General features: G+C 49.7%; 1 protein-coding gene and 1 long non-coding RNA gene across 11 annotated transcripts in view; one reads left to right on the top strand and one right to left on the bottom strand.

The window, feature by feature from the left end:
• The window catches only part of Pcbp3 (poly(rC) binding protein 3), a 188767-nt gene extending 184155 nt beyond the window's left edge, over nt 1-4612 (bottom strand). For 5 of the 10 annotated variants that reach the window (XM_060369310.1, XM_060369309.1, XM_060369311.1 and 2 more), the window contains exon 1: nt 4396-4612. The gene's annotated coding sequence lies outside the window, so the exon portion shown is untranslated. The remainder of the gene's footprint in view (nt 1-4395) is intronic. The other 5 variants (XM_060369307.1, XM_060369306.1, XM_060369312.1 and 2 more) reach the window with 1 other exon arrangement.
• Nucleotides 4613-11099: 6487 nt separating this feature from the next.
• On the top strand, nt 11100-15345 carry LOC132648217 (uncharacterized). Its single transcript, XR_009586588.1, has 3 exons — nt 11100-11716; nt 13968-14070; nt 14913-15345. It is a non-coding gene; the product is annotated as an uncharacterized LOC132648217 (long non-coding RNA).
• The last annotated feature ends 2849 nt before the right edge of the window (nt 15346-18194 follow it).

The raw sequence follows: 18194 nt of genomic DNA, 5'->3' as shown, positions 1-18194 counted from the left end.
TCTAAAACCCTCACCTCTCATCACTCTAACACATCACATCCTGTGTTTCCCTCTCCCGCCTTTAAGGATGCTGTGACTACTGTGAGCCTGCCCAGGTGACCCAGGACCACCTCCCTATTTTAAACCAACTGATGAGCAACCTTTTCCTATCTGCTCACTAATTCCCCTGCCAGGCAACACAACACATGGCGGGCTCTGGGCACGAGGGCATAGGGTCAGAAGCCATCGTTAGTTACCACAAAGCTCCTCTCCAGCTCACCCCCCACTCCCCAACAGTTAGTACCCGTACACATGCCCTCCTCCTTCCACACCATCGCTCGCTTTACACTAACCGCCTCTTCTTTTTCTAACCAACTTATTCCATCTGTGCCCAACATTTACAACTCACCAATGAAGGCTTAGCCCAAAGGCTGCGTCCTCTCTGAAGCTTCCTGACTTTCCCAGCTTCTCAGCACACTCAGCGAGCAGGCTGAGCACCCCAACTGCATCACAGTGTAGCCACGTGCAGCCGTCCACCGTTCATATGCTCTTCCTCAGTACAAACAGTGGGCTCTTCTCTGACAAGAACTCTTTCACTACCCCAACGGGCTCCCAGGTCACAACACGAGATTTAGCAAGAAATGAGTCCTTGTTTTAAGTATCTCAGCGTATTCCTGAAACCCGGATGAAAAAAAAGGCTGAGGATTCCCTGAGGATTCCTCCACAAAAGAAATGCCATAAGAAACTTAGACCCAGACAACTAGTTCAGGTAATTATCCAAAAAACCAAAGCCATCCACTCAGCTTGATGTACAACTTACTGATGTGTGAAAGGAATTATACAAATGACTTTTTTTTTAATTGCTAGCCTATGGAACAATTCTAAAGTAACCAATAAAATTGTCCACAAGAGAAATAAAGACTCAATCTGAAATGATTTACACTCCTCAAAGCTACACACACAAAAGTAGATGCTTCTCAACACGAAATGAATGCCTGCCAATCACCAAAACTCGCATTCTCAGCCTCTCTCCAGGGAAGGCTGTGAGGTGTGAGGGTGTTACAAGTGGCAGTGTTTGGGGACAAGCTGCCCTGCAAACAGACACCTGTACGTATCGCAATCAAGGGTTCTTTTTGTTTGAAGGCAGTTATTAAGAAAACAGACACTTGTTTAATTTCAATGCTCATTACTTGATGTCCATAGCAGAAAAACTCCCTACCTGGAGAGAAAAAGCAAAAGACCTGTCTTTTTTAAAGGAGAGATAGGATTTGTTTTAAAGGCATCTCTCATTCAAGTTCAACAAAGCAATCCTGTCCAATTTTTCTTTAATAATGTGAATTCTGAGAGTATCTTCAATATAATTCCAAAACCCATTCTCCCAGAAGAGAAAGTTTGAGGACAAAGGGAGTGGTGAGGGAGAAACTGCTTCAGGACCATGGACAGTGGACCCACGACTTGCCAGTGAGTTTCGCTATGGAGGCTAGGAGCTGCCCCCAAATCTACTGCATTTCAGCAAAGGCTTAGGGTGATGTAATTTCAGTGTATGAAACGGCACTTTTATGATATTCCAGAGCACCAGTCTCCTTCACCAAGGGGATACACAACACGTCTACCAATTTGCTTCAGTCATCTCCTTTACAACAAAGCTCTGAGGTTTCTGGGCAAATAGAAATGGCTTTGCCCCTGACACATCCAGAACTCGCTGAAACCCGACACAGAACCCAACCCCCATTGCCTGAACCGGTTCAAGGACCTGACAGAACTTTTACACTTGACATCTGCAGCATGCTCTCTGGTATTCACCAAGGTGCAAAGAACAGCCTCTTTAAAACAGCTAACAAGGCCTGACATGGTGGGACATGACTATAGTCTCATTTGGAAGGCTGAGAGAGGAAGATCTCTAACCTGTGCCCAGTGCCCACATGAGGCCAAGAACAGCACAACCTAAAATCATAAACTTAAAAATGTTATAAGATTTTAAAAGCTTATTTGTAACTCAATTGTGAGGTTATTGAGCGTGAAAACTTTATAGATGATAATGTTGTCTCACAGTGACACGCTTGGAACTTGGGTTACAGAACAAGATCCTGACTCAAAAATGACAAGCTAGAGCCATGCCTCGTGTGTTACATGTTGCATGCCTTTTTTTCCTTATAAAAAGCTGAAAGACGCATAAATCTGGTGAATCTTCTTCTACCTACAAACGAGCATTACTGGAGCAACACCTGCTCTGAATTTCAGATACAGTGTCTGATATATTCAGTTATAAAGATCCTATTTTTAGCAAACTTACTTTATTATTTTATGTGTGTGCATGTGTGTATGTGTGTGTGCGTGCATGTGCACACATGCATGTCACAGCGTTCCTGCAGTGGTCAGAGGACCACTTTCAGGAATCGGATCATCCCTCCCACCCTGGGTTCCAGGGACTAAACTCAGATCATAAGGCCTTCCAGGCAAGTGCTATTACAGGATAAGCCATCTCACCAGCCTGGGAACTTTTTTTCAAAGCTTTGTAATATGAAGCTGTAACTATGTGCATGACATTATATAAATTCCAAAACATGTGCACTGAGTATGCATTGTGTTAATAATGGCACCTACACAGAAGTTCAAGTGGCAGTGGTGAAAAACGGAAGACCTCAGCTGAACTTAACAGTTAGAAGACCTCAAGACACCAAGCAGAGCTCCTCCAGCCCTTTTGATGCTCCAGCCATCTCCAGAGAGCACTGATCTTATACACACTCATCTCTGGAACAAAACGGGCATATCAGATGTTAGATAATGAACCCTTCTTGTCGTGGGAACTAGGGGTCAGTTCACAGCAGAGACACACCCTGCAGTTCCTCAGGAACTGAAATCACAATTAAGTCCGAAGAAGAGAAACGGGGCACAAGTTTGCCTCAGAAAGCGAGCTAAGTTTCAGTAGGGCTGTGTCAGAGAAATGGGTTGAGAGGGAGAATTTGAATGCTAGCTATTCAGTCTGGCCTCAAAGGGTCTTTCTCCAAGACCCTGGCACCCAGGATTCCTTTGGGTGCAGCACCCGCTAAAAGCCCTCCTCAACCTACAGTACCATTAGCTCACAGACAAAGATAATGAATGAGATTTGAACGTCCACAGAGCTGAAAAGAAAAGTGAAATAACCCTGGGCACCATCTTCCACTAACTTAAAATTTTCCTTTACAAACCATGCAGTGCAGAGGAAGAATGGAAACTAGACAACTAAACACTCTCATTAAACAAAACACTTTGGGGGGACAATAGGAAACAGTTCTGAGCACACCTCTTTCCCAAAACAGAAAAGACACTGATCAAAAAGAAGAACCAGCGCCTGTCTGATCTACCTGGTCTCGCTCTAACGGATGGCGAAGAAAACCAGAGGAGAGCCGGGAGAATAGAAGGAACGGGAGACTGCAGTGGAGGGGAGAGGAGAAGAGGCCGCACCCTGCCCTCGCCCCACATCCATCCCCTGACTTTCCTTTTTTTCCCAGCTCGTCTCAATCACGAGACATCCGTCCAAGCCTTGCATGTCCCAGTGAGATCACAGCTATTTTACGCTGACCCGAAAGCCTGCAGAGTTATGTGTCCACTGACAACTTCTGAATTTGGCGAGCGAGTGGAGAGGCCTGGGCTCTCCTGAGTGGCTCCCCAACGTGGGCAAGGGCCAGTTACCATCAGACTTTCACAATGACCCTAGGCCATGCCTGAATCCAGGCACCTCACGCAAGACCATGCAGGGCCACAGACTGCGTCCCTCACTGGAAACTTCTGTCTAGGACCCTGCTCTGGCCCAGGATCCACGCCCAAGGGCCACCAGGAACCAGTCTACTCAGGAGCCCGACCATCATCAATCCCGCACTCCCCCTCTCGAACAAGTGATTCCCGCCTCAGCCTGGGACCCCTAGGTTCAGCCTGGGAACCCTCCCCCAAGCCCCTAGCTCAGCCTGGCACGCTCGCCTCAAGCCTGGGATCCCCAACCTCAGTCCTGCGACCATCGCCTTGGCCTGGGACCCCCCACCTCAAGCCTGGAACCCCGCACTAAGCCCTGCAACCTCAGCCCTCAGCCCTGAGATCTGTGCACTCAGTCTCGGGATCCCCGCCCTCAGCCTAGGACCTCGGTCTCAGCCCGGCACCCCCATCTTCTGTCCCGGGACCTCCGCCCTCAGCCTGAGACCCTCACCTCAGCCTGGGACCCTCGCTTCAGCCTGGAGTCCCGGCCCTAGCCCTGAGATCGCCAATCTCAACCCATCTCCCAGGACCCCCAACATCCCGGCTCGGATGAAGTTTTCTGACCGCGAACCGTCGGATCCTCCGGCCTTTCGCGGGGTCTCCGCTGGCCTGGGACGCAGCGTGCGGGCTGCCCCCGCGCTGGAGCTCCCCCCCCCCTTTCCCTTAAACCCGCCGCCACTCACTCACCTGCCCCGCCGCGGACAGCGAGGCCGCGGGCCAGGTAGAGCCTATGCTGCCGATCGGGTGGGGCAGAGGAGGCAGACACGGCGCGACGCGAAGCCCGAGGCGACCGAGCGGCGGCCGCGGCGTCTCCCAGCTCTGGCGACGGTAAGCAGCGCCTCGAGCTCCGGCCCGAGCACTGCGCGCGGCGAGGACCCGCCCCCTTCACGCAGCCAACCACTCCCGCGCAGCCCGCCGCCTCTGGCCCCGCCCCGGCCCAAGGGCAGGGCCTGAGAAAGCGGGCGCCGAGATCCTATCGAACTGCGGGACGGTGACCAGCACGGCCAATCCGAACTCGGAAGCTCCTCCGGCTGGAAGCCGTTTAGCGTCGAAGGGCGGTTAGGGTTGGGCGGGGCCCTACTCTGGGGCTGGGAGGAGGCGGGGCCTCTGGGAAGACTAGTCAACTGGCGGGGGCGGGGACAGGACGTGGGCGGGGCCCGGGGCCCGGGGCGGGGCCACGAGAAGGCTAGAGGGAAGGGAGTGAATGCGTGGCTGTGAGATGGCTGCGCGGCCTGCATCTCCAGCGCGATCGCCTGCAGGTGTCTGACACTCGCGGCTTTCGGGAAACTGCAGACACCCAGTCTCGAGCGCTACTATTCTGGGCCGGTCAGTTGGATCCACGGCCCTTCGCGACTGTACGGGCCTGATCCCGTTGACCAGCAAGCTCTTCGAGGAGTGACCCCTCTGCGCGGGTAGCCTTTGCTAAGCCAACACAACCCAGACTGCAGAACTTGCATCCAGGTTCTCTCGTGTGCTGGGCCTGCACACTTGCCCACAAATGACTCAAGGCTGAGGACGGACGGAAGAACTAGCTGTAGTGGCTATTAGAAAACACACCAGTGTGTGTATTTGTGTGTGTGTGTGTGTGTGTGTGTGTACACTTCCCCTGAGATGTCTTGCTCTGTTTTGTTTCAATTAACTATCGTCTTCATCAGACTAAACTCTTTCATCTGGTTGTGCTCTATTAGTTTAGGCTTATTTCTTTCTGCACAACAGGAAAGTAAAAGGAACCAGGCCATATTGTCATCCCAGCACTGGTACAAGCTGGGAGTGCTGGGACCCTGCCTAAACACCAGTACCTAAACACCCAGTAGCCCAGGGTCGTCCCTGCTAGCTTCCTAAGGCCTTTTGACAGCAGGCTGGTTCAGCCGGAGAAGGCCTCTTTGGACTCAGGGAGCAAGCTCTGCCTTTCACAGGTGGGGAGAGTGATGGGAAGATTAACCTCCAGACTTGCAAACATCTCTGGGATACGCGGTTGCTTCTTTGTTGTCAGATGAACAGGCTGGTGAGCAGAGAAGTGGGTTGAAGGTGACATTCTAGCTCAGATGACAAACCTCCTTCAGCCCTGAGGCCTCAAAACCACCGTAGACTTGCTTTGGTGACGATGATATACAAGCAAAAGAGTCTCTATGCACATAGCTCTCTCCCCTCCTCAACCCTCCACCTGTTACAATCTTGACCTCTTTTGCAGAGTCGGCAAGACCCTTGTAGGTCTGAAGCCTCATCCCAGTACCCATGTGGCTCTTGGGAACACCCAGAGTCATGTGGGTATGATGTTTCTCCACTCTGAGGGAGAAAATTCTGGACTCCCAAGGCAGACATACCCCCAGTAGTCACTTGGGGTAGGTGGGTCAGAAAGAGGTGCATTATTTGTATTCAAATATCACCTGTGTGATTCAATGACAGCCTTTTAAGGGCCTGGGTGTGGGCAAGAGAGGGCTGCTGCATGCCCTTATCTAGAGGTTGAGTGCAGCAAAACCACCAGAGTATGTGGGCAACATTGTTGCACACTACTGCACATTAATCCTGGGCTCCAGAGAGGGAGGAGTAGCCTATGGTAGAGAAAAAGGCAGAGGTCTGGAGAAGGGTGCCTCAGGCACCAGGCTGTGAGCCACTGAGACAAGAATCTGCCTGGGAGATGAACACAAAGAGGTTGAGATCAGCCGGCCAGCAAGACCAGACCTAAACAAGGACATAGACTAAGATCCAAAGTGTGTGCAGGACCAGAATGCTCTGGCCGTCGGCCTCCTGGGCTCTGCACAGTGGCTCCGGAGGCTGAAGCTGAAGCAGGCTCTGCCAAAAGCGCTCCCTTTTCCAGATTACAGGTTGCCAGCCTCCTACTCGGCACTCCAGGAGCTGGGGGGGTGGGGGGAGGCCTCAGCTGCCTACATCTCCTCCTGGAAGACACACTTAGTCATTAGGAGAGTAATGATAGTGTTTTCAAGGCAGCATGTTGGACCCTAACAACTTTCAATTATTTCCAGTTCCTGCCAACCCTGGGAAGAGGAAAAGCAGTTCATCTCAGGGCCCCACCCTTGACAGGAAAGACAATCGAGTAGGCTCTCCCTTCCATATCCTAAGATCTTTGAGAGGCAGGGCAGACAGCCCCACCCCCAGCTGTGGCAGCTGCTTGACCCATCGCCCTCCCTCCACACATCCTGCATCCCTCCAAACACATGCTTCCTGTCTTCCATTAGCACCGCTAGTGCGCTGTCAGCGTGGTCCTTCCCGGGAGAAGTGCACCCAGGGGCTTGCATTTATAAATAAACCCATGGTGTCTTGTTGGGGTGTGGAAAGTGGGGAGCGAAGGAACCTTGTAATTATCAGCTGCTTACTGTGATGTCAGACCAAGCCCTAGGAAGTCTTGGAGCACTTGGCCCTTCAGATTGCTGCACGCATCCCTGCCACCAGAGATCTGGGAGGCCACAGTTTCCAAAGGCTGGGACATCTGGAGGGTTGGGGGTGGAGGCCCCCTTTAGCGCCACATTAGAAGGCTCAAAGTGCCGGTAAAATAGTTACACACAGAAAGCAGTCACGGCGGTAATTAATGTCAAATCCTCTGAGACATGCGGGCCTCCCCCTTCCCCCTCCCCCCTCTGCCCAAGCCCACACCAGTTCTACAGCTGCAGCCCCTCCTGTTCGGGCTGTCGGACATGGGGGGGGGGGCGCGAGTAGAGAGCAGAGGGACAAAGTGTGGGGCCGGACCTGGAGTGGCCTCTGCTGATCTTCAGCAGGACTCCACTTCCTTACTGAGCCTTCCAGGAGCAAGGACCCACCTGACCATCAGAACTACCCTCTGCACTAGGCAGGTAACAGGAGCGTATTCATCTAAGCCCCTCTTGCCAAGGGCCGCATCTCTAGCTGCTTCTACTGCTAACTTCTTCCCTTCATCAGGACAGCTGCTGTTCTCTCTCTCGCTCTCGCTCTCTCTCTCTCTTTCTCTCTCTTTCTCTCTCTCTCTCTCTCTCTCTCTCTCTCTCTCTCTCTCTCAAGACCGCCTGAGCTAAGCAGGCTGCTCTTAGAAAATTCTGGGAGCCAGGGTCCTTATTGGAGAAATCAAAAGGCAAGAAGCCAGTGCTATATTAGATACCCTGTTAGGGAACTGCAATCATCATCATCAAGACTGAGTCCTAGACATTAGAAATCCTAACATATCAAATACACCTCATCTACCTTACCTGGTTGATCTAGAATCTGATTGTTACTGGATGGGACAATTGAGGGGCTCCCACCTTGCCTCACTGTCCTATGCAAGAGATGCTAGCCACGGGGAGCAGCAGCCATATGCTGCCTGACAGCATCCTCTCGTTTGCTGCAGAGAGAGCAAACCTATGGGCAGCCCCACTGAGAGGCCCCCAGCTGGAGTGGCGGAGCTGTGGCCAGCAGCAGGAATGGAGACACATTCACCCGGAGGCCTCTGGGGGAAAGGCAGAAAGCCTCCAGTTCTCACAACCTTCTCTCGCAGCTGGTGTAGCGTATACCTCCCTCCCTCCATCCCTCCCTCCTAAATTTTTCCCCGAACCATGTTCTGGGGGAGTTTGTGGTTCCTGCATCCTGGGAAGGCTCTGGTCACCTTGCACCGAGGCACACCTTCCTGTATTCCTCCGGCCCCAGTCCTGGAAGACCACACTGAGCCCAAGGACCAGGGACCATCACTGCTTTGCTGCCTGCGGTTGGCTGTGCAGCGGGAAGGGTCAGTAATGACGGACGTTGCTTCTACAAACAAGGAAACAATACCAGGGTCAGTTACTTGGGTCCAGCCAAGCAGCAAAGCCTAAAAGAAAAAAAACAAAACAAAACAAAACAAAAACAAACAAACAAAAAAAACCCAAAAAACCCTGGACATGTGCAGTAAGACCATATGTACCAGCCCACTGGCGACTCTTGTGGGGCTCTTCCAACAGCTGACTGCGGACAAGGGCCTGGGTAGCACAACCCACTGTCCCCAGTGGGCTAGGGCTGCTGCTGCCTTTCAGCTCTCTGCACTCATACCAAAAGGCAAGTGAGTCAGCAGCCTGCCTTGAACTGAGACTTCTGAGACCCTGGAGCCTGCATCACTGCTGGGGAGAAACACACACACACACACACAGAGAACTTCCATGTCCTACGAGTCTTAGGCTCCTCCTGACTGCAATCAGGCAGCTCCAGTTGCATCCTTTTTTTACAAGCAAGGTTCCTCATGTGTCTGTGTGAACAGGGGAAAGCTACATCTTTGTGCATACCACATGACGATGGAGCACCGGGGTCAGCAGGGCTTTATTTTGGGAAGACTTTCAGTGCAAAGGCAGCCAAACACCCCTCCCCTTCTCTGGGTCTCAAATGGCGCCATTAAGACTAAAATTAGAACCACTCTTTGTTTTAGTCATGAGCCCCGTGGCACCCACCATCCTCCCTCCAAGCCTCCAGTAGGTAATTAGAGAGATACTAGAAGGGAAATGCAATGCTTTCAAACTCCAAATCCTGAGGAGAGGCTGAGCAGACTAGAGAGGGCAATTTCATGGCCTTGGTTTACCTGCATACAATTAAGGTTTAGAATGGACTTTCATTTTCACGTGCTGCTTTTTAAAATTAGAGTCACTTTAAACTTCAATTGGCATGATCATCTCTAACATCCACAGAGTGTTTAAACATGTGGGACTATTCCTATATAGACAATTCCTATAATAGAAAAGAGCTGGTAGGGAAGGGGGTCCAACCCTACCAAGACTTTACCAATTTTCTCAGTAAGTATGTATACATACATGCTACTTCCTTGTAATCAAAGATCTCCAGGAAATGTCTTAAGGTGAAAGCTCAACAATGTGAGTGACGAAATCTATGCCGTGAAAGGGTAAGTTTAAGAACAGCAAGAACGCTCCACTCTGGAGAGGAACACACCAGGAGCCTAGGGGCCTTCCCCTTTTCACGGGAGATTGTTTGACTCCTTTCTCTCCCGATTACAATTCCCACCACAGTGATCCTGAATCCAGCAAGTCCGTCTCTTTATGATCCTGGCCTAGCCAATAAGAACTTGTATGAAATCCATCAACAAGGCTAGGCAACAAAGCAAATCATCAGGGCTACAGTCCCCCACCCTGGCTCCCTTCCTGGATAGACATCTCAAGGATCCCTCACTACATCTCAAGGACAGAATTTGAAGAGCACACAGATGACAAAGGCAAGCTTCCTCCCCCTCCTCCGAGGAGGAGATTATCACGCACACACACACCCCTCCCGTCCCTCACACAGGCCGTGTCCCTTATTACCCTTGTACTAGGCCAACAAAGACTTGGGCAGCACTAGGCCATAGGACCCTAGTCTTATGGCCTCTCTTGTCCCCTCTGCTGCTGGCCCCTGCTCAGTTCCTAAAGGGACAAATGGAGGAGGAAGAGGTTACCTTCGGCTTTCCATTCTCAGGTCTCAGTGCCAGCTGAGGCTAAGAACCTGGGGTGCAGAGGCCGTCCTCACTGAGGATGCCTCCTTGGAAGAAAGTCAGGCCGACCACCCACACACTGGCACGCACGGACAGACAGACAGCCCAGGCCAGCCTGTATCCTCAGCACCTTCTACTCCTTTGTAACCCCAACCCCCTCTGCCTCAGCTGATGAATCCCAGAAAAAGCAGTGACACTAGCCCTCTGGTATTAAGATAGATAAGGGACACCTGCCTTTCCCTGGGGGCAGTGAGCAAGTGCAAACATTGTTAAGACACTGTTAAAATTTATTAAGATTAGTAAATAGCCTCGAGAGCAAGCTCCCAGCCAGCCAAAGCTACATAATAAGACCATGGGGGGTAGAGGGGAAGAGATCACTTTTAATGTTTGTTTATGTCATAAAAACTCCTTCTGATGTTTATTTTCCTGTAAATAAGCAAAGACAATGGAGATGGGCTGTTTGACTCTATAATTAGCAGCTATTGGCCTCTCCCTTATTCCCTTGAGCAAAACAACAAGCCATCTAGCAGCCAGCCAGACTGCCCATATGCCAGCTTTACAACACTCCACGGAGGCCTTGACGCAACGGCACGACAATCACAGCTAATTGCTCCGACAACTGAAGACATAACTTTCTCCAGGGCTGTCTCAAACAATCTATACCAAAGTTTCGCTACCACAACCCCACAAAACTCTGCAGAGCATTTCTACCTTAACAAAAAAAAAAAAAAAAAAAAAAAAAAAAAAAAAACCGGAGCCCTCTCCCCCGGTGGTCTAGCAGAGAGACTGCCGCAGCCTCTAAAGGCCAGGCTGTGATTGGTCAAAACCAAAAGGATCCATGACTGTGATTGGTGCCAAGGGGCAAGTAGATGATTGGTCCAAACACAAGCCTATGATTAGCACTAGGAGATGAGGTTGTGATTGGTCCAAAGCAAATAGCTCTATAAGCAGGCTACTCAAGCTCACCGGGTGAATTCACTGGGATGCTGTCTCCTTCAACACTGCCGCATTAGATTAGGCCCAATAAAAAGCTTCCCCTAATTCTTCTTCCCGTCTGCTTTCAGAAATGTAACCCGAGCTGGAAACACTAAGAAGTGGAAGAGAACAGGGGAAACTGCAGTATGGCAGAGGCAGTGGTGATCAAGTCGGCAAGCGAAGCCATGAAAGGGAGCAAGGCACCCGGTCGTTTGACAGCTGAGAAGGGAGCCGCCCCCGCCGCACATCCAGTTAAACTACCATTCAAATACAAAGGCCGAGACTGTGTCACACACCATCTCTGAAGGGACTCCTGAAAGTTACCACCCAAGGAGAAGGCGCTAAGGGCCAAAGGAGGACATGATTTCAGAAGCACCAGGGAGTGAGCCTTCTGACAGTGCCATACTGGATATAGCCGGTCGAGTGTTGGTGCGCATATGCAGTTGCCTGCGGTTTCCTGTGTCTACACGCCTGGACAGCGGAAGTCAACACCAGGTGTCTTCCTCAATCCCTCATCCCCTTGTTATTTTTAATGTAATTAATTTATTCCGTGTAGACACGTGATGCACGGAACCCGTGGGACCCAGCTTGCTCGTGGAGGTTCGAGGACAACTTCGTGAGGTCAGTCCTTTCTTTCCACCTTGTGCTGTGGAGTGTACCATAGTTCTGGTGTCGAGGATCAAATTCTGATTGCCAGGCTTGCACAGCCAATGCCTTGCCACTTTGAGCCATCATACCAGCACGCTCTACCCTATCTCTTTTCTAATATTTATTTATTTATTTATTTATTTATTTATTTATTTATTTATTTTTATGTGTAATGGACATTTTGCCTATACCATACGCATGCCTGGTACCCACGGAGGAGAGTCAGACTCCCTGGAAATGGAGTTCAAGACAGTTGTGAGCCTCCATGTGGGTCCTGGGACTGGAACCTGGGTCATCTGCAAGAGCAGATAGTGCTCTTAACCACTGAGCCATCTCTCCAACTCCACCACCACCACCACCACCACACACACACCTTAGTTTTGAGATAGGTCTCTCACTGAACCTGGGAAGCCACCAATCCAGATAGGCTGGGTGGCCACTGAGGTCCCCATTTCCCAATCAATGGTATCTCGGACATGCACAGTCACACAAAGTTTTTTACGTCGGCGCTGGGGATCTGAACTCAGGTCCTCAGGCTTACAGGCAAGCCCTCTACCGCCCTAGCCCCCAGAGTTCCTCCTCTTAAATGGATTGTATCAGGTGTCTTGTCAGAGCCATGCAAAACTGACACAACATGCAAAGATTTTCGTGGCGGGTTCTCTGTATAAATCACGTCAGATTGTTTGGGTGTGAACAGCCACGGGCAGCTAAAGAAGGCCGTGGCTAGTATGTAGGCTCGAAAGGGAAGCAGAGGTGTGATAGCAGAGGCCGGGTTGCAGGATGAATCCCTGGAATTCCTCTTTGCGGTTATCTTTAACCTCTGCCTGTGAGAGCCCAGTGGTGCTAACTGGATTTTCTTCCTACAGAGAGGTGTCCACAGTCTTAGGGGCACAGGCTGCCACTCCCTATGGATGATCCAGATCTCCCCACTTGCCATGCCAGTCTGTCCTTTCCTTTCCATGACCTGCTTGCCTAGCCAAGTCCCTCTACCACTCCTCCAGCCAGCCCCAGGCTGGGGGAGGGGCGACTCCGTCTCTGGAGAGTATGCTAGCAAAGTTGGAACTCCGGGGCTTGGTCCAGGGACTCAGGTGAGGATATACAAGGAGACATATGAAATGTAAATGGAGACATTGGTTTGGCCCCAGTATCTTGAGTTGTAAGAGAGAATCAAAGCGGGGAAAGAAGAGCCCTGAGAGAACTCCCAGGGGCCGGGGGATGGGTGCTGTAGGCATGGATGCTAGATGATGAGGGCCTATAGACTCCTTATCCATAGGAGTCTACCTCACAAGGTGGGCAGTCTGCTTTAGAAGACACACACACATAGGCACTTGAGTATGGGTGCTGTCTTAGAGTTTTGTTGCTGTGAAGGGATACCATGGCCATGGCAACTCTTATAAACGTTTAATTGGGGCTGGCTTACTGTTTCAGAAGTTGGGTCGATTATAGTCATGGTGGGAAACCATGGTGCAGGCAGGCAGGCATGGTGCTGGAAAAGGAACTGAGAGTTCTACATCTTGATCCCAAGGCAGCAGAAAGAGACTGTGTCACACTGGGTGTAGCTTGAGCATAGGAGACCTCAAAGCCCGCCCGCCCCCCACAGTTACACACTTCCTCCAACAAGGCCACACCTCTAAATCCTGCCACTCCCTATAACCCAAGTGTTCAAACACATGAGTCTGTGGGGGTGCATATCTATTCAAACCACCACAGGTGCACACAGTCCCTGGACCAACCGTGGCTCACACTGAGGGCTAGCTAGCATTCCTCCTTACCTTCTGCTCTAAAGCTACATCAAAAGGCAGAACCAGAACAGAGCCCAGCATTCCCAGCTTCCTGAGCAGGCAATGCCAGCGGAACGTTGGAGATCTTATATGTGATCTGTTCCTTCTATGTAAAAATGAAGTTTTCAGCGGTCAGTGAAAAAGGAACTCCTCTCTGGTGAATCCAGACATGGATGGCACTGTCAAAACAGACATCCAGAACTGTTTAACCTTTGTTTCTATGAAACTGTTAAATCTGTGTCCTGTGACAAACAATTGTCATACTTGTTCATTTTAAGGCGTTGGAATCATTTTTCTAATCTGAAAAAAAAAAAAAATAGCTTTTTCAAACGAAAGATTTTGGTGAATTTTTGACCAGTTTTGTTTTTCTGTTTTTTTTGGGTTGTTTTTTGGTTTTTTTTTTTTTTTTTTTTTTTTTTATGTATTAACATTGTGCTTTCCAGTTAGGACAGTGATGTTGGGGAAAATGGAAATTTACCAGCTGAATTTCACCAAAAGCCTTTGCATAATTGATGGACGGTCTGAGCGAAGAATGCCATGATTTCTGTAAGTACAGCCAGCAACACACTTTTTAAATTTCAATTTGCATATTCTTCCGAGATGTTCTTTTTAGCCTTGACAGCCAGCCATTGAAGCAAGCGTCTTAGATGAGACCCTTTGAATCACAGTTTCACAAGGCACTAAACCAAGGTGTTTAAAATAATAGAGCATATTCGTTCACACTAGCCTCCTAAAATAGTACCATAATTACTAATTTTAAATTAGTAACTTAAAATTAGTAATTGTGTTAAATTGCATGCATCATGTATTTCTTTCTTTCTTTTTTTGTTAAATGGGTAGAAGTTTTTGAACTATTTCATTCTATCTCAACCTTTTTCAGTTTAGGTATGTTTTACACTGCACTTAGTATTTCCAGTTAAATAAATCACATATGTTTGAGGAAATCAATTCATGTGATAGGCTGGCTGAGAAAAAAAAAAATAAAGAACATCAGGCTAAAAAATTTAATTTGCATGCAGTTCAGTTGTGTGTGTCTGTGTATGTGTGAGTGTGTGTGTTTTACTGGGGATTGAATTTACCGTCTTATGCATGCTAGGCATGAGCTCTATCACACACCTATACCCCCAGCTCTGAAAAGGTTTTAAAAAACTATCAAAGGGACAGTTAGAGACATATAAAACAAGTGCAGCTTGCAGGAGTCACGGATGACGATATTCATTTTCTCTCTCGATGGGGCCGTGAAGCAAGCACCCTACCTTGGACCCTTAACTATAAAACAGAAACTAGAAAAGTCTGGTTTCAGGGCAGGCAGGAGGGTCACAGGAACAGTCCTGAATTGCCAGTGCTTAGCACATAAGCACTGCCATTGAAGGCTCTCCTCTCACCAGGAGAGCCCAACATGAGTGCCCAACAGTGAACTGCATCCACCTGCAGATCGACCTATCGCCCTAATCATAGTGGAGGCGAGGAAAAGGAAGCACAGAGAAGCTGATGTAATCGCTCGCTACGAAAACGCAGGTGCACTATCTCTGCCATAAGTTCTTCCGGAACTGGCTACTTGCTCTTGAAGACACCAGACGGAAGCCATTCCCCAGGATTTCCATGACTGCCCCCTACCCAGTGTTGTAGGTGACCCACCGGACCCTGAGACGGCCTAGAAAGGACAGCATTTGCCACTCTGTCTCCCAGGAGCTCTCTGGGGTCTGAACCGCTGTGTGAAACTGTGAGTGTCCACTGCCGTCCTGGCAAGGCCTTTCGGAGGCACAGCAAGTAGCCAGCATTCCTGCCTCCAGGCTCCTGCCTTGAGTTTCCTTGCCCAGCCTCGCGCAAGGATGGAGTGAGGCCTGATGGGATAAGGTGAAATAAACCCTTTCCTTTCCCGAACGGGTTTTGGTCTTTTTTTCTTTCTTTCTTCTTTCTTTTTTTAAAACTCACATCAACAAAGAAATGAATCTAGAACAGCGACCTTCATCTCTAAGTGGCCGTTGCTAGGCTACTCTGTCCCATCCCTGCCCCTCACAAGGACTGTTGTTCACTTCAAGGTAACCTGGCCACGGCCAAGAGTGCTGACCAGCGCACGGCCATGAGGTAGGCATTGTGTTACTGCATTTTACTTAAAAGCAAAATAAGCAGCAATTAAAAAAAAAAAAAAAGTGACACTATGTCCCTGTCCCTTTAATGCATGGTAAAAGCAGAGTCTTAATCAGTCCAAAGCTGGGACAGGTCCCCATAAGCCTGGGATTAGCAGCTCAGAACCACAGCAGCATGAGTCCTGTGACGCCCATGACCTCATTGCAGGATGGGCCCTCAAGTGCCTCAGCCACGGGAGTCTGAGAACCCTGCCAAGCCCGCCACCCTGCGTGTTATGTGTGATAACAAATGACACTCATCTCAAGACAAAACCGGAATTAAAATGTTCAAGGGGGGAAAAAATCTGCAGCTAAGTTTGATAGGGATGACGTGACTGATCCTTGCTGGGAGTTTATGTCTCAGCGTGAGTGGGGCTTTGGATTAAAGCCCTCAATCCTGGAAACATAAAACATTGCCCTTCTTGCTGCCTGTCACTTGAAACCCAAGTATTTGGCTTAAGCTTGTTCTCTCTACCACCACCCCCCCACTCTCCCCAGCCCCTTTAAGCTGCCTGGCACATACTTTGCCTTGAAAATGGTTTCACAAAGCAAAGATATTTATTTCCCACGTCACGGAAAATCAGGACCCATCCAAGGGACCTGTATATGTGAGAAGTTAAAGAATGGAGCCCTCCTCTGTGCCATGAAGCTGATGGGCCCTGGGGCCCAGACACCATCTGGTTGATGCTAATGCCTCACTGTCTAAGAGGCCCGCCCGGAGACAATGCCTACCTTACAAACGTAACTGCACTGTTTTGCTTTGGGTCTGCCTTAGTTGTTTTTCTGTGGCTGTGATAAAACACCCTGGCAAAAACCAACTCAAGAGGGTAACGGTTTATCCTGCCTCACAGTTCCAGTGTGCAGCGCATCGTGGGGGAGAGGGGAGATGGGCTGGCGGGGACCTGAAGTGGCTGCTCACAGCTAGTGAATGAATGAAGGTGCCCTGCTTTCTCCTTTTCTACAGTCTGGGATCCCAGCCGGGGAGTGGCCCACCTACAGGTGGGCGGGACTTCCCACCTCCATTAACTCAATTAAGATACTCCACCACAGGCTCTCCCGGAAGCCCGAAGCCCGTCTTTATGTGTGATTCTAGATTCTGTCAATTTACAGTTAACGATGACCATCCCAAAGTCATAAACAATGTCCCTGGGTCAAGCCAAATGCCTCCTGGCAAGGTAAGGGTCTGTCTTGTTCCCCACCCTCTTGCTCCCCTCTTCTAGTTCCATCTTCTATCTTCTGTACTTCTCTTAGCCCTCTGAAGGTGCTTGTCCATCATGTGAATAAAGTCTAGTTAAAAAAAAAAAAAAAAAAACCCTGAAAGTAAGTGCCCCACAAATGCCCTGGCAGAGCCCCAGGTAGATTGCTGCTATTGAAAGCAGGGTGCCCCAGACCTTGGTCTTGAAGGGTCTTAATTGCCTCTGCAGGCATGGAAGCTCTGAGGTTGGGACCCTGCTTCCCTCCAGTCTACATGGACACACTAATTCCTCAGGTAGAAGGGTAAGTTTCGGAACAGACTCTGTCTGCTGCCTCTACAGCTGGAGGCCGTGCCCCCTCACGCACACTCAAGGCAGACCTCTAGTCTCCCACGCCTTCAGAGGTGATCTCACACTGGCACCAAATGGTACCCAGAGGAAGAAAGAAGGAATCTCTCTGATCCTCCCTGGAATACTCTGGAAAGCCCACAAGGATCGGAGGAACCCATAGCCTGTTCTCAAAGTGCTGTCAAGTATCCAGTCCCTAGAAGTGTTGGTGTTTTAGCTGGGCATGGTAGCTCCCAACTTTAATCCCAGCTCTCAGGAGACAGAGGCAGGTGGATCTCTGTGAGTTCGAAGCCAGGTGTGGTCTAAATAGTGAGTTCCAGTATGGCCAAATCTACATAGAAAAGCCATGCCTTTAAAAAGAGAGAGAGAGAAAGTATTGATGTTCTAAAGACTCATGACTTAAGCCCCTGCTTCACCTGGGAGGTCTTAGGAAGCATCTGAATGGAAGTTGCCACTGGTGTATTTACAGTTTCATGCTCTCTGGAGGCCATATCCACTACCTAAGGAGAGCTGTGGTGTCGCCTAAGCACACACAGGCAACAGACTTTCACCACTGTAAATGACTCCACCCCATCCTCCATGGCGACGTCTCTACACCTGCTTCTGACATTGATGGGGGTACATGGCAAGAAGCAGTGATGGACTTGTGAGTCCATCCCAAAGTCTCTTTCCACGCTAGCATCACCTCTCCCAAAATTGGCATAAAACCCTCTAGAGCAGGAAAGAGAGATGAAGAGGATGGGGGACTATCTTAATGGTCCAAATAGGCAGAGCAGTCCCTCTCAGTCAGCTGAGAGGGAACAGAGAGAAAGCAGTGGGGTCCAACAAGCATGGAGAGGGTTGCAGACTCAACCAAATCCAAGCTGGGTCCTCCTAAATGATTAACGAAATCAGCAGAGAAAGAAACAAGGAAAGGAAACAAAGTTATGACAGCAGCTGTCAGTTCTGAGAGTTGAACATCCCCAATGGTTCTTTGGCCATTTTTTGCATACAAAAAGAA

This window comes from Meriones unguiculatus, chromosome 16, assembly GCF_030254825.1.
Source record: "Meriones unguiculatus strain TT.TT164.6M chromosome 16, Bangor_MerUng_6.1, whole genome shotgun sequence".
In the NCBI taxonomy this organism is placed as follows: domain Eukaryota; kingdom Metazoa; phylum Chordata; class Mammalia; order Rodentia; family Muridae; genus Meriones; species Meriones unguiculatus.
This window is presented reverse-complemented; position numbering and strand designations above follow the sequence as displayed.